Source organism: Peromyscus maniculatus, chromosome 15, assembly GCF_049852395.1.
Source record: "Peromyscus maniculatus bairdii isolate BWxNUB_F1_BW_parent chromosome 15, HU_Pman_BW_mat_3.1, whole genome shotgun sequence".
NCBI lineage: Eukaryota > Metazoa > Chordata > Mammalia > Rodentia > Cricetidae > Peromyscus > Peromyscus maniculatus.
Window position 1 is genome coordinate 82,462,452 of NC_134866.1, and position 14,864 is coordinate 82,477,315.

The 14,864-nt window shown below is 42.1% G+C and overlaps 1 long non-coding RNA gene across 4 annotated transcripts in view; it reads right to left on the reverse strand.

Annotated features, from left to right (window-relative positions):
• Positions 1-362: 362 nt before the first annotated feature.
• LOC107401915 (uncharacterized) overlaps positions 363-14,864 on the reverse strand; it is a 45,457-nt gene continuing 30,955 nt past the window's right edge. For 2 of the 4 annotated variants that reach the window (XR_013044844.1, XR_006064118.2), the window contains 2 exons: positions 2,669-2,778; positions 363-2,182 (listed from right to left, as the gene is read on the reverse strand). This is a non-coding gene — a long non-coding RNA (uncharacterized LOC107401915). Of the gene's footprint in view, positions 2,183-2,668; positions 2,779-7,637; positions 7,768-10,515; positions 11,362-14,864 lie in introns of those variants that run through there. The other 2 variants (XR_013044845.1, XR_013044846.1) reach the window with 2 other exon arrangements.

Genomic DNA, 14,864 nt, shown 5'->3' on the forward strand with positions numbered 1-14,864 from the left:
ACATTGTATGAAAAATGTTTTCGGGTTGGGGATTTAGCTCAGTGGTAGAGCGCTTGCCTAGCAAGCGCAAAGCCCTGGGTTTAGTCCTCAGCTCTGAAGAAAAAAAAATGTTTTCAATTAAAAAATAAGTATAACAAAAAAATAAAAGAAAGAAAACAAGAAATACATGCCTAAAGGCCATGGCTAACAGATTTCATATTAACAGGTAAAATAAATTTGGAACCCATTTCTACTGACTTGGAAAACCAATGCAAGGCAAGGTCACACCACTGTTACGGCACTGTGGCCAGAGATCAAAGTCTGAGTGGCTGTTCCCAAGTTCTTGGCCCCTGACTCAAAGAAGTCAAATAAAAGCTCACACGTATTGCAAAAGAGTGGGGAAACTTTATTCAAAGCAAGGCAATAGTACAGCTCAGAAATCAGTACGGTCAGAAGTGACACTGTGCCGAGTGGGTTCAAGTACCCAAAAGCCCTGGTTATTATTCATGGTTTTCTTTTATAGAGTTCAAACAAAGAAACAGTTTGGTTGCTAAGGGGCATATCTGGTGGTTTCTTATTTTGAGTAACAGATTAAATTATATAACTTTTTTTTAAAACTGTACACATCCCTTCCCATGATTCCTCTAAATTTAATCACATGCATGCCCAATTATGCATAAAATGATAAGAGTAAAAGTTCACTTAGAGGACACAGTTTGTCTTGTTGTACGTGTACGCCGAACCAGGCTAGATTGGACTGACCCATTTTCCATAGTTCCCAAATGTATTGGGATACATTTGAGGAGACTCTGTCTGTTTGATGGCCATTAAGGAAAGGAGAAAGCTATTACACTGTTTGGAGTGTGTGGGGGGAAGTGTAGCTCACTGCAGTTGGGAGTCCCAGTTGCTAACAGGTTGCTAGGTACATTGTTCAGAGAGGTATTTATTGCAGAGTATATGCATTATTAGAAGAAGAATGAATATATAGCCCATGCCAAGTGGAGACCCAGGCAGCTCAGCTGTTCCCTATGCTCCTTTGCTTCAGTACCTCCCTCTTGGAATTCTGGATTCCTGCAGCCCTTTCACGTTTCTATCACCTCTTACACTGGCAATACACAGGACTTCTGATGCCCTGCAGGCCACACCCTATCCTCCTCCTGACCCAACAGGGTCAACTTCACTGTACAGGTTTGAGCCACGTGAGCACTGAGTAAGTGCCCTTGACTGGAGAAAGAGAACATGGTGAGCCTCATCTTAGGACTGGTTACTACAAACTCCAGTGTTGCAAAGTAAAAGGCCATGATGAGGTAGAAATATTGTGACGAGAGACCAGGGATATGGTCAGAATTCAAAAACAAAGGTTTCATTTACATAATCTCATTACTATTAGCAGAAAATTTAGAGAGCTGTTGGGAAAGCATTGATACCGCTAGAGGATCACCTTAGAAAGTGGATGAAAAATTGATTTAATTAAGACTCTAGGTATTTTAGTGAAATAACGGGTCAGCACACTTATGGAGGAATTTTCCTTTTTAAAATGCTTCAGAAGGTTTTCAGAAGTAGAATTTAATTTGCAGCCCCGTCTCCTGAGCTACATCAGAGCAGAATCGGCTCTTGGGCAGTTTTCCTACCTGAGGAATTGATGCTTTTCCGAACCGTTGGGATCAATCGGGAGAGGCTCTGAAACTCTGCCCCAAATTTCTCACAGAAGTGCCTTGAGAAAGACAGAGACCCCTTCCCTGACTGTGAGACTGCTGATGGAGTCAGATGCCTTCCTCAGTCAATGACAGAGCTCCGAGAACTGACGAACATCGAAAGATTGCTCGTCCTCAACCCGGTCCCCAGGGGCTGTATTTGTGAAGTTGCTTCAAACAGCTTTAGAAAAACAGAAAGATCCAGACTACTCTCGGGGATAGTCTTCCATTTCAGAGGAGAAACAGTGAGGAGCGAGGAAAAGGTAAGTGTACAAGTACTGCAAGGTCATCAAGGTGGTGCACGTGAACTTCCAAGTGAGGCTGCCAACTCTCAGAGCAGAGGCAGCCGGAAACAGTAGAAGGGATATCTGAGAAGCCAAGAGTTTGGGAGGTGGCGGAGGCAAGGAATACTTGAGGCCTCCAGGACTGGGGAAATGCTCAAGGTCAAAATGATCAAGGCCTTGCTGTTATCTTCATGTTCTAGGCCTGCTTCCTCAGACTGATGTGATCTGGAAAAAGAGAATTAGAAACACCATCAGTAATAATAACATACTTACAGATAAATTGTTTCTTTTCTTCTATGTTTTCAATCTGAATATTTTCCCATCCTATCTAAGAGGTGGCACCAGTAGAGTAGTTTATTTATTTAGTCAACATCAGCAACAGTTGAAAATAAAAGAAACTGACGCCCCCCCCAAAAAAAATCTCCTAACAGTGATAACAACATAGAATCCAAGTAAACAAGCAGATCTATGCCTTTTTTTTTTACCCAAGAAAGGTAATACTGTTGACTCTCCTTCCTAAAAGAACATTAAGCACTTTCTGCATACCACAGAACTCTCATTTTTTTTTCTTCTTCCCTTTCAAAATGAACTTCTAAATTCCAATTTTCTCCAAAGTACATTGAGACATGACATTCTGAGCTGTCACCAAGAAGCATAAAGGGGGGTTATAATAACCATAATTAAGTCCATTTGTATACCAGACAGACTTACATATCACAACAAATATGCTACAAGGAGAAGCTCTGAAAGATGGCCGATTCTTCGGGAAGTCTTATCTTTCAGCATTTGTCAAAAGGGAAAAGATGCGCTGCAGTTCCTGTCTGGAAAAAAAAAATTCCTGGAATAATGCAAGATCGTGCCCTTACCAAAGGGGAAAATGGACCATCGCTGTGCACTGTAATGATAAAGTGTACTGACTTCCAGCTGTGGGCCTCTGCCCCAGAGTCCTGACCTACTATAAAAACAGAACACACACAAGAGCCTGCAAAATCATATCATCTTAAATTCTACTGCCAGCGCCCATCGCTGAGAAAGCATCAGGGAAGGAAATCTCCACCTGTGTGTGCTCTGCTGCAGATGATACCTGTTGTGCTCCTACTTCAAGCTCCAAATGAAGCTAGAATTTGAAATTGACATCTCTCTCGCCCTCACAATTCTTACTTCAAATGAGTCGTGTTCATTTTATTCTTCCTCTAAAATGTGTCACTATCTTTTAACCTTAGCTGTTTTGTTTCGTTTCAAGACAGGGTTTCTCTTTGTAACCACTCTGGCTGTCCTGGAACTCACACTGTACACCAGGCTGGCCTGAACTCACAGAAATCAGCCTGCCTCTACTTTCCGAGTGCTGGGAATAAAGGTATGCCCCACCTCCATGTGGTTTAACCTTAGCATTTAGGGAGATAAAAACCAAAGTATTTCATTGTTCCTGTATGTCTTAAGACTCACTTTGCCCCTAAATTTGTGATTATAAAATTGTCCTTCAATGTAATCCAGCAGAAGTGTTTACATATATTCTGCAATGTGGTTGCATTCCATAATCGGGTCCTTTGGAGGCCCTGAAGTCCAACCAGTTCAATCTAGAAATCAGTCTCTTCGGCCAAAGTACTCCTGAGAAAGCCGCTTGTCTCCATCTACCTAGATCGTTACCTGGCAACGGGAGCAGAGCTGCTATTTGTTGGTACAGTCCTATACGCTATGTAGAGCCAGCATCTGTTCTGATAAGTTTTGGCTTTTTTCCTGCAGGTGAGTGCCTGAGCCATCTCAGTTTTGAAATACCTTTAAGACCCTGACCAAAGAACTCTTTCCCAGTTCAGTAATCAAGTTGCACTGGTAAGTTTTTGTCAACTTGACACAAACTAGAGCCATTTGGGAAGAGGGAGCCTTAGTTAAGAAGATGTCTCCACCAGATTGGCCTCTAGACAAGGTCTGTAGGGGCATTTCCTTGATTAATTATTGATGTGGGGGGTGGTGCCATCCTTGGGCAGGTGGTCCTGGGCTGCATGAACAGCAACCTCAATGAGTCATAGAGAGCAAGCCAGTAAGCAGCGTTTCTCCGTGATCTCTGCTTCCGTTCTTAACTTCAGGCTCCTTCTGGAGCTCCTGCCCTAACTTCCTTCAGTGATGGACTGTAACTGGGATGTATAAACCAAGGACACTGTTTCATGCCCAAGTTGATTTTAGTAGTTTTATCTCAGCAACAGAAAAAAAAAAAAAAACCTAGAACATAAGTCTTTCAAAACTAAAATGTACCCAGGATGGTGATGCATGCTTTTAGTAACAGAACTCAAAAGGTAGAAGCAGATGGATTTTTCTGTGAGTTTAAGTCCAGCCTGATCTACATAGCAAGTTCTAAGCCATCCAAAGTTACATGGTGAGATGGTGTCTACAAAAAAAAAAAAACTAATAAAAAGAAAAAATAATGTTTAATTACCAGATACCAGAATCATTGGTTCTGGGGTTAGCTTCTTGGAACTTTGTGAACACTTTGTAACAGTTACCACTACATGAGAAACAATCAGCCTACCTACACACTCTCTAGCTACCATCACAGCTCACCATGATGCTTTAGGTGAAATATATCTATTTACAAGATCCTTGCCACCGCCCCCTCATTCTCTCTTTCAGCCTCCTTCCTTGAAACCACATCACATCTCCCAGAAGCCTCTACTCCATTGTTCCCTGCAAAGCACTCTTGAGGAAGCTTCATCCGTGGGCTCTTTCCTGCCTTGACCTTGGTTGATTTATCTGCAGATCTTCACCCTGTTTCTCATATCTCTTCTCTCAACCACTAACTTTATCCTTTCTCCATGATCCTCTAAAGCCCTGATAGTCCCAAGATCTTTGCTGTGTCTATACCCCTACTTAGGATGATCGTGTCCATTTCTGGCTCTATATCCCTACACAAGACTGCAAATGTGCAGAACTAAACTTTCACTTAGATCTGGAACTTTGCTCTGGTTCCTAGTTCAGCAATGACTCCACCAGGCAACCACTCGCCTAAGCCAAACAACCAGCAGCTATTTCTGATTTCTAGTTCCCCGTGAGTTCTTGTGTTCAATGCCTCAATAAGCAATTCCCATCTGCTTTTCCTTCTTAGTATGCTCTGAATCTCTCCCATTCCTTCTACACAGCCCCAGTCATAGTTGATCCTCTAATTTTTCTTCCCTATGCTTCTCCATTGGCTTCTAACTGGTTACTTAGCTTTCTCCTGACTCTCCCCCAATGGCATCAGATATTTTGGAAATAACACTACACCTACAAATGCTCAGACACTCACAAATCTAAAAGTTGTCGTACCTGTGATAAGCACTTATAACATGTTCTTATGTGATGGATTATTTTTCTCCAATGCAGACTATCAGCCAAAAGGGAACAACTTTCAGTTTAGTGAACTTGGGTGACACAATACCTCATGTTGTAAGTGCTCACTTGATATTTGTTGAATGAATTAATTAGAAGGTGCTTCTGTCTTAGCCACTGTTCTATTGCTGGGAAGAGACACCATGACCAAGGCAACACTTACAGAAGAAAGCATTTAACGGGAGGTTTGCTTACAGTTTTAGAGCTAGTCCATTATCCTCACACGGCAGGGGCATGGCCAGAACATGGTGTTACTCATGGCGCTGGAGCAATGGCTGAGAGTTACATCTTGATTTGCAGTCAGAGAGAGAGAGAGAGAGAGAGAGAGAGAGAGAGAGAGAGAGAAAGAGAGAAACACTGGGACAGGTGTGGGCTTTTTGACCCTTCCAAGCCCACCCTCAATTATATACTTCCTTCAACAAGGCCACACCTACTCCAACAAGGCCATACCTCCTAACCCTTCTCAGATACTGCCACTCCCTGATGACTGAGCATTCAAATATATGAGCTTATAAAAAACCATTCTTATTCAAACCACCACAACTGAAATGAAATACAAGGGCAGATTTGGAAAGGTATACAGATATAAGGCTTCCTGATGGAAGGTAGAAGAGATCACGTAACCCAGGTCTCCCTGATCTTAATAGATGAAGCATCTTTTTGAGAATCTAATGAAAACTTGGGTGCTCTCTCCACAAGAGAAAAAAAAAAAGGTACATAGCCTGGCAGCAGTGGCACTCCCCTTTAATTCTAGCACTTGGGAGGAGGCAGAGCCAGGCGGATCTGTGAGTTCGAGACCAGCCTGGTCTATAGAGCAATATCCAGGACAGGCACCAAAACTACATGGAAAAACCCTGTCTCCAAAAAAAAAAAAAAAAAAAAAAAAAAAAAAAAAAAGGTATGTATACCTATCACACAAAATTATGTATTTTCTTTGAAGGGTTCAATCCACAGACATCATAAGGATCCATACTGCAAGGTGTCACAGAGAAACAGCTGGGGGGCTAGGTATCAAAGTGTAGATGACTGTAAATAATTTCTGCAGAAAGAAAAGGAAAATTTCCCTGCATGACAAATTATACAAACTACTTTAATAAAAATCAGATTCATTGAGTGCTGTGGATATCGGTCTGTATAAATAAAATGCAATTGGCCAGTAGCCAGGCAGGAAGTATAGGTGGGACAAGCAGAGAAGAGAATTCTGGGAAGTGGAAGGCTGAGGCAGAGAAATGCTGCCAGCTGCCGCCATGAGAAGATGTTAAGATACCGGTAAGCCATGAGCCACGTAGCAACTTATAGATTAATAGATATGGGTTAATTTAAGATATAAGAACTAGATAAGAAGCCTGCTGCAGCCATACAGTTTGTAAGCAATGTAAGTCTCTGGTTTACTCGGTTGGGTCTGAGCGGCTGCGGGACTGGTGGGTGAGAGAGATCTGTCCTGACCGTGGGCCAGGCAGGACTGGAGAAAACTCCAGCTACAATTGAGAGAATAAATACATTTTTACTTAAAAATTATTGAAGGGAAATGTTTTAATGATAGGGCAGTTGCAACAGCCCACAGTCCTAAGAGAATAGGCTGACAACAGATACTTCTTCACAATATAAGACACTGAAGACAAAGGAAATTGATAAATGCCAAAGTGCATAATGTATGTTAAACACATCAAATCCAAGTAAATTATGTCAAGGAGATACACTATTAGTGACTTTCAGGAACAGTATGATACTACCTTAGCCTGATGACCTGAGTTCAATCCCCAGAACTTAAGTAAATGTGGATAGAAAAAAACTCACTTCTCCAAGTTGGCCTCTGACTGTACATGCACACTATGGTACATGCACATGCAGGTGCCCATATACACACACACTGATGATGATTATGATGATGATGATGATGATGATGATGATATAAACAAATAATAAAGTCAATAAAATGAACAAATACAATAAAAGTAGATAAGCTGCATTCACAGGAGAATAAATTAAAAAGCTCAATTAGTATAGAAAATATAAGCTTAACATTTCCTAATCAATGAAATATAAGCTAAAACAACTATCTCATTCTTTTTTGCCCCCCCCCGTTGACTAATATTAGCAAGATTGACAATATCCACAGTTGCCAAAGACATAGAAAAAAATAGATACTACTATTCACTGTGGTGAGATGAGAATGAATATCCTTCAGGTGGCAATTTGACAGCATTATAGTTCTGAAAAATGTATATCCAGTTCTACTTAAGAAGGCTAATTGTGAGACTATTACTACAGTATTATTTTGTTGGGTTAGTTGATTTGGTTTTTTGAGACAAGGTCTTACATTGCCCATGCTGGCCTCAACTCTCCAAGTGGCCAAGGGTGATCTTGAACTCCTGATCCTCCTCTGTCTTCAGCTCCAAGGTACTGGGATCATAATACTCACCACCATCCTCGGGATGCAGTATTGTTTACTGAAGAAAAAATTAAATTTCACCTATAAAAGAATACTACTAGCCGGGCAGTGGTGGCGCACGCCTTTAATCCCAGCACTCGGGAGGCAGAGCCAGGCGGATCTCTGTGAGTTCGAGGCCAGCCTGGGCTACCAAGTGAGCTCCAGGAAAGGCGCAAAGCTACGCAGAGAAACCCTGTCTCGAAAAACCAAAAACCAAAAACCAAAAAAAAAAAAAAAAAAAAAAAAAAAAAGAATACTACTACAACTTATAGACTGTTTGCACTTAGGCAAACTGCTAAGTATGACTACGTATGCAGTATCCTACCACTTACATTTTTAAAAACCTGAATACTTGAATACATACACACATTTGGGTGTGAATAAATCACCAGTGGTTGCCTCTGAAGAAAGAAATAAAATACAGGAGGAATGAGAAGTTAGGATATTGCTTTTTGTTTTATGTTATTTAAACATTTTGTGACCAGGTTTAATGGAGGAAAGGCAAAATTTTAAGGGAAACTTTCCATCATATTATCCAATCCACTCATCATTCTAGCCTGTGGAATCTCTTGCAATTTTGCCTAATCTTTACTGTTCACTGGCATTTTATTTAATCCATGGATTGTGTGCTTGCTCTCTCTTAGTCCAAATCAGAGCCTGTGGGTGTCGAGGTTGATGTGGGCATCATGAGCCTTGCCTCTAGGAGCAAAGAGCTCTGTTGCCTATCAGCTGAAGGCTCTAGCAAGATTCTAAAGGAGACTCCTCCTTACCTGAGAAAACTGTGGGTCCTATACATGCATTGGTGCTATTCTCTGAGGACTTTCTTTTTTTTTTTTAATTAAGAGATTTTCTATCCATTTTACATACCAACCACAGATTCCCCTATCCTCCCTTCTCCCACTCCTTAGCCCTCCTCCCCCAACCCACCCCTCATTCCCAAGTCCTCCAATCCAAGGTCTCCCATGGGAAGTCAGCAGAGCCTGGTACACTCAGTTGAGGCAGGTCCATCCAAGCCCCTCCTCCCTGCACCAAGGCTTTGCAAAGTGTTCCACCATAGGCACTGGGCTCCAAAAAGCCAGCTCATGTACTAGGGATGGGTCCCATTCCCACTGCCTGGGGGCCTAGTCCAATACCATGGGGGCTCCTCTGAGGACTTTCAAGATGCAACCATGATGTTGTATACATGGTGTGGTTGTTTGAATGAAAATGGTTCCCATAGGCTCGCATGTTTGGGTACTTGGTCTGCAGTTGGTGAAACTATTTGGGAAGGATTAGGAGATGTGTCACTGGGGGCACACTTGGAGGGCTCAGAATTCCATGTCTTCCCAGTGAGTTCTCTCCACCCTGTGCTTGTGGATCACGACGATGTGAGCCCTCAGCTACTGGTCTCCTCCCATGCCTGCCCGTCTGCTGCCATGCTCCCCACAATGATGGTCACAGACTCTAACCCTTTGAAACTGTGAGACCCCAATAAACTCTTTCATCTACAAGATTCCTTGATCACGGTGCATCTTCAGAGTAATGAAAAAGTAACTAAAACATGTGGGTGATGTTCGATGGGAGGTCTGTATTTGGTTTAGGTTAAACGGCCTTGCTGTTTCAGCATTTAGTGTGGGGCATGAACTATGTAAGTGTATGAAATGTTCCCATAGCCAAATGGGAAATAGCAATGACAAATAAACCACATTGCCTCTGTGAATATCACTGTGCTATCTGCCACTATTTGCCTTCTATAACTAGCCATTTCTATCACCTCTGGGTTTCCTGAGGTTACTCAGGCTTCAACCCACGTGAGTTCTTTCCCTCACACCTCCCATTCCATGTTACATGTGTGACTCTTAGCAGACATGTTAATATTTTAAATGCCTAAATAAATGACGTTCTCCTGACCCAGCTACTGCTCTGCTAATATTGCAGCCTCATGGGAAGGTTTAGGTTGCTAGAATTCACTACCCAATGAACCTAGAAAATGACAAGGTCAGTTCCCCCTTTCCATTTTCAGAAATCTTGGCATACTTGTCTTGAGCACGTTCCTGTGGGAATCACACCAAGATTCCCAGGCTCAAGCCAGTCCTTCTTAATTATATACCAAGGTACCTGCTGAAGGTACCTAAGATAAGAATGAACTTGGAATGCTAGATTATTTTCCCCTGTTACTCCACATTCTGGGCCTGAATCCTTTCAAGGCAGAACACCTAAGCCAGTGCCTTCATAGAAAGGCAAACAGAAAGGTCTCTATCTCCACATTTAGTGCCAATGGAGCATTTATTTGGTTACTCTAGTCCCTACAGCTAAGCATTTATTTGGTTAATCTACTCCATACAATTAAACGGTATCCTACCCATAGGCACCTATGAAGGTAGCCACTGAGTCCTAGCCCATGCTCTCCAAGGTACTCGGGCAACAGAGTGATACATTCAGATCAGGACCCATTTCAAATGATACAGCTTTATGCATGCCTCGTCTAAGCAGGCCACCCTGACCAGTGTATATCATTATAACAATGCACCCCCACACTGCAGATTTTAATGCATCCTAGAACACAAATTACAATGGGTGTATTCTATGGAATTCCTGACCAAGTTAGTTGATTACCCATCTGAAAACCAACAAATTCGGCCTCTAGTGAACCATGAAGGCAGAGGAGAAAGTATCCAGGATTGTATATATTTTATAGTGAGTTGCTGGAGAGTGACTATCTGGAAGCCTTTCCTTAGCATGACTAATCTGAAAAAGGTCTGCCAAGTTCATTTAGCCTAGCTCCTACCTCAGCCTGCTGCAGACTCCGGGGATCCATTAGCATAATCCAACAGAAAGAAAGAGATATGCACCAAGAAAATATGTGTCTTGCTACATACTTGACAGCTACATTCTTTTCCTGGGGCTACCCCCACTGGAAGCAGAACAAGATGCCAAGCATAGCGTAAGGGAAGTTAGGGGATAAAAACAGCTCTAGGGACATATAATAAAGTTGACTAACACGTGAATAAATAAAGCAAGAAAAAAAATAGAAGAATCCCTTTCACAGAGCTTCAGTCACCCCCACCTGGCCAACAGGACTCAGTCAGCTCATTCCAGTGCAGTAGCTGGCAGATGAAGGGAAAGATGAAGGCTGAAAGCTATTTTCCCATTTCTAATTGTTCTTAATCCACACTCCCTAGACGGCTTAATCATTAACAGGCTGAAGTGGTGGTGGCCTAGCATAATGCTGGGCCGATTGTGCTATTCAGGTTGCCAAGGACAGAAGTAAATTAGGCTACCTCAAGTAATAAGAGTTCGGCGTTCAGGTGCATATCACCACATGTATGGCATCTCCTTTCCCTGCCTACTCCCCTCCACTCTGCCCTCCCTAGCCCTCTATCTAGATGGTTCAATCTCTCCATAGATATCAGATCAAATTCCAGCGGAAGTCTGTTTGCCAGAGTGATCATGTCACACTCATTGATCAGAATCTTTCCTGAAGGCTTTTTGCCACCCTACAAACCGGTTGTCCTTAGGTCAGGTGTCAACCTACAGTCCAAACGGCAAACACCTTGTATACAAGCGATAGGTGAGGGCAAGGGTCTGTGGACCTAGGCAGACTTATTATGTATGTTATGATTTATTACAAAGTGTCTCCTGTGGTGATAATCTAATTGTACTGAATTATTATTTTGATTGTATGTTAATAAATAAAGTTGTCTGGGAGTCAGAGCTATTAGAGCCATAGCAAGAGTGTGGCGGTGGTGGCACACGCCTTTAATCCCATAAGATCTCTGTGTGTTCAGGGATACAGCCAGCATTGGAGACATATGCCTTTAAGACCTAGGGGGCTGTACATTCAGACAGTGACGAGGCAGTCATGTGTTTGGGTTTACAACCAATGAGAAGGCAGAACAACATACTTTAAAAATACGAACCGACAGGAAGTAGGTCTCTTTTCGCGAAGCTGGGACAGCAGGAGGAAGGGTGAGATTTTAGCTCTGAGCTCTGACTTCTCGGCTTTCTCTTTTACATTGTTTCTGTGTTTCTTATTTAATAAGACCGTTGGTTACATCTACATCTGGCGCCCAACGTGGCAAGAATCCATTAAAAACTGCTTGGCTTGGCGGCAGGTCCGCTTTCCCGCAAGGGCGGCAGCGGCGGCGGCGGCGGCAGCGGCAGCGGCGGCACACGGCGGCCGGCGGCGATCGGCTTCTTAGTCCGAGCTGCTGGCGTCCTAGTCCGGGTAGCAACTTCTAGCCCGGGCCTAGGTCTGTGAGCAGCTTGCCTAAAGCCGGTGCTACAAACAACTCAGACCTGCCCTGCCGAACAGGGCCCTGCCTGTAAAGCCAACGCACGTGGTCAGAGCTTAAGGAAGCCAGACCCAAGCCTTGACTCGGCACAAGAGGGAACACGTGGCTGCATTTAAGCTTTAGCCGGCTACGCTTTCTTGTGCGTTCTCTCTTTTCTCTCTCTCTCTCTCTCTCTCTCTCTCTCTCTCTCTCTCTCTCTCTCTCTCTGGATTTACACCTGGGACACTAGGTGGCTGCTTTGAAAATCCCCTCGGATTTCTACTGTTCTACGCAGATTTGGTAAGTCATAATATATCAGATATTTTAAAGGAAACTATCTAAAAGAGAATTTTTTTCCACATTAAAAAACAAATGGGTTTTATGTGTACATTGGAAGAAAATTGGTTTTTGTTCGAAATTTTAGGCAGTCTGGCAATGGAACAACTATATAATATTAGTATTGGTGGAATTATGCACCTCATCACTATAATAATCCACATTTTAATATTTAAAAAGATAGTCAATTTAAGTGCCAGGATAACAGCGCTAGAAGAACTTGTTAAACCTGTAAAAATTCAGACAGAAGAAATTAACAGTGAAGTTGTTTCAAGTCGGGATCATAAGGTTGCAGAAAGAAAGCCTGTTTTCACACAGTCACCCTTAATTTATCCTGTAACAGTACAGCAGATGCCTGATCAAATGGCTACACAAAATACTTGGGCTCCAATTGAAATGTTGGATTTAAAAAGGTTTAAGGAGGCAATAGTATCTTATGGCATGCATTCCCCATATGTAAAGCAAATGTTAAACACTTGGTCAACATATAATATTGTACCAAGGACTGGCGGGACCTCGCACAAGGTGTTCTGGAACCCAGCCAGAGACTTCAATTTCTGACTTGGTTTAAGGAGGAGGCTAAAAACATAGAAAAACAATGGAGGGATAAAGGAGTACAAGTTTGCCAGGATCAGCTTATGGGCGAAGGCCAATATGCTTCAGCACAAGCACAATGTTTATATGATGTCCAAACCCTAATTTTATGTCGAACGGCAGCCTTGAATGCATGGGACAAAGTTGAGGAACCAGGAAAAAAATCTGAGTCATTTACAAAGGTGAAGCAAGGCCCAAAAGAGTCTTTTACAGATTTTTTACAAAGACTGGCTTCAGCAGTAAAGAGAACGGTCTCGGATTCAGAAGCTGGTAAGGCAATAATTGAATCTTTGGCCTTTGAGAATGCGAATGCAGCATGCAAAAGAATAATCAGGCCATTAAGGGCAAGATCTGCACCTATGGAAGATTGGATTAGAGAAACAATTAATGTTGAAGCTGATGAGCATGATGATACATGGGTAGGAGAAGTAATTTCAAAAGGTTTGAGGAGTGTTAGATGTTTTGGATGTGGAAAGCAAGGACATTTGAAAAGGGACTGTAGACAGGTCATTTCCAGAAACAATGTTTCTTCAAGGAACAATGGCAACAGAATGCCCCTTCCTTCTGGAGTATGCAGAAGGTGTGGTAAGGGAAAACACTGGACCAACGAATGTAGATCAACAAAGGACAGACAGGGTAATCCTTTGCCTCAGTCTTCGGGAAACTCCCAGAGGGGCCTCAGGCAGGCCCCCAGTGCAAATCCAGTTCAAACCTTTCCTGCAGCCATAAAGGAAATGCCTGCTCTGGAGAGCGATTAAATAACCAAATGCCTATTGGAATAAATCATGCTGGTCAGAATGATGAAACAGAGAGAATAGAAAATTCAGGAGAAAACATAAAGAAAATTTTTTGGCAAACTTCTATTAATGAACAAAGACCAAAATTAACGATAAAAATAAATGGTGTTTTGTTGTCTGGTCTGGTAGACACAGGTGCGGACGTTAGCATAATTGCACCAGAATTTTGGCATCCAACTTGGCCTCTTCAGGAGGTAAACGTTCAACTGTTAGGAATTGGGACATTATCTCAGGTGAAACAGAGTGCAAGATGGCTCGAATGTATAGGTCCAGAAGGACAGAGAGGAAAATTAAAACCATATGTGGCTAACATAACTATGAACCTGTGGGGTCGAGACTTGTTGCAACAATGGAATACTCAGATTAACATCCCTCCAATCTCAGAAACAAATCATAAACTAGCACATGTTACTGAGAGAAATATTAGAAAATATTGTTCTAATGAGTGGTCACCAGCCATCCATATTATACAAGAACAGGGCACAATAACTGATGATCTTCCAAAGATACCAACAGCTCTACCTTTAAAATGGTTAACAGACAAGCCTGTATGGGTCCAGCAATGGCCTTTAACAACAGAGAAACTCCAGGCTTTAGAAGAGCTGGTAGAAGAACAGTTAAATGCTCAGCATATTGAAGAATCAACCAGCCCTTGGAATTCTCCTGTATTTGTTATTAAAAAGAAATCTGGTAAATGGAGAATGGTAACAGACCTTAGGGCAATTAACAAAGTAATTCAGCCAATGGGTTCTCTACAATCTGGGATGCCTTTGCCTACTCTGTTACCAAAAGGATGGCCTCTCATAGTTATTGATTTAAAAGACTGTTTCTTTTCAATACCCTTACAAGAAAAAGACAGAGAAAGATTTGCTTTTACAGTGCCTACTTATAATAATTCTCAACCGGTTAAAAGATTTCAATGGAGGGTCCTCCCACAGGGAATGTTGAATAGCCCAACTCTGTGCCAATATTTTGTACAACAGCCATTGGAAGTGATACGTAAAAAATTTCCTAAATCTATAATTTATCATTATATGGACGATATTTTACTAGCTGACTCAAATGCAGATACTTTAGAAATAATGTTTGAAGAAGTAAAGAAAATTTTGCCTCGCTGGGGATTACAAATTGCTCCT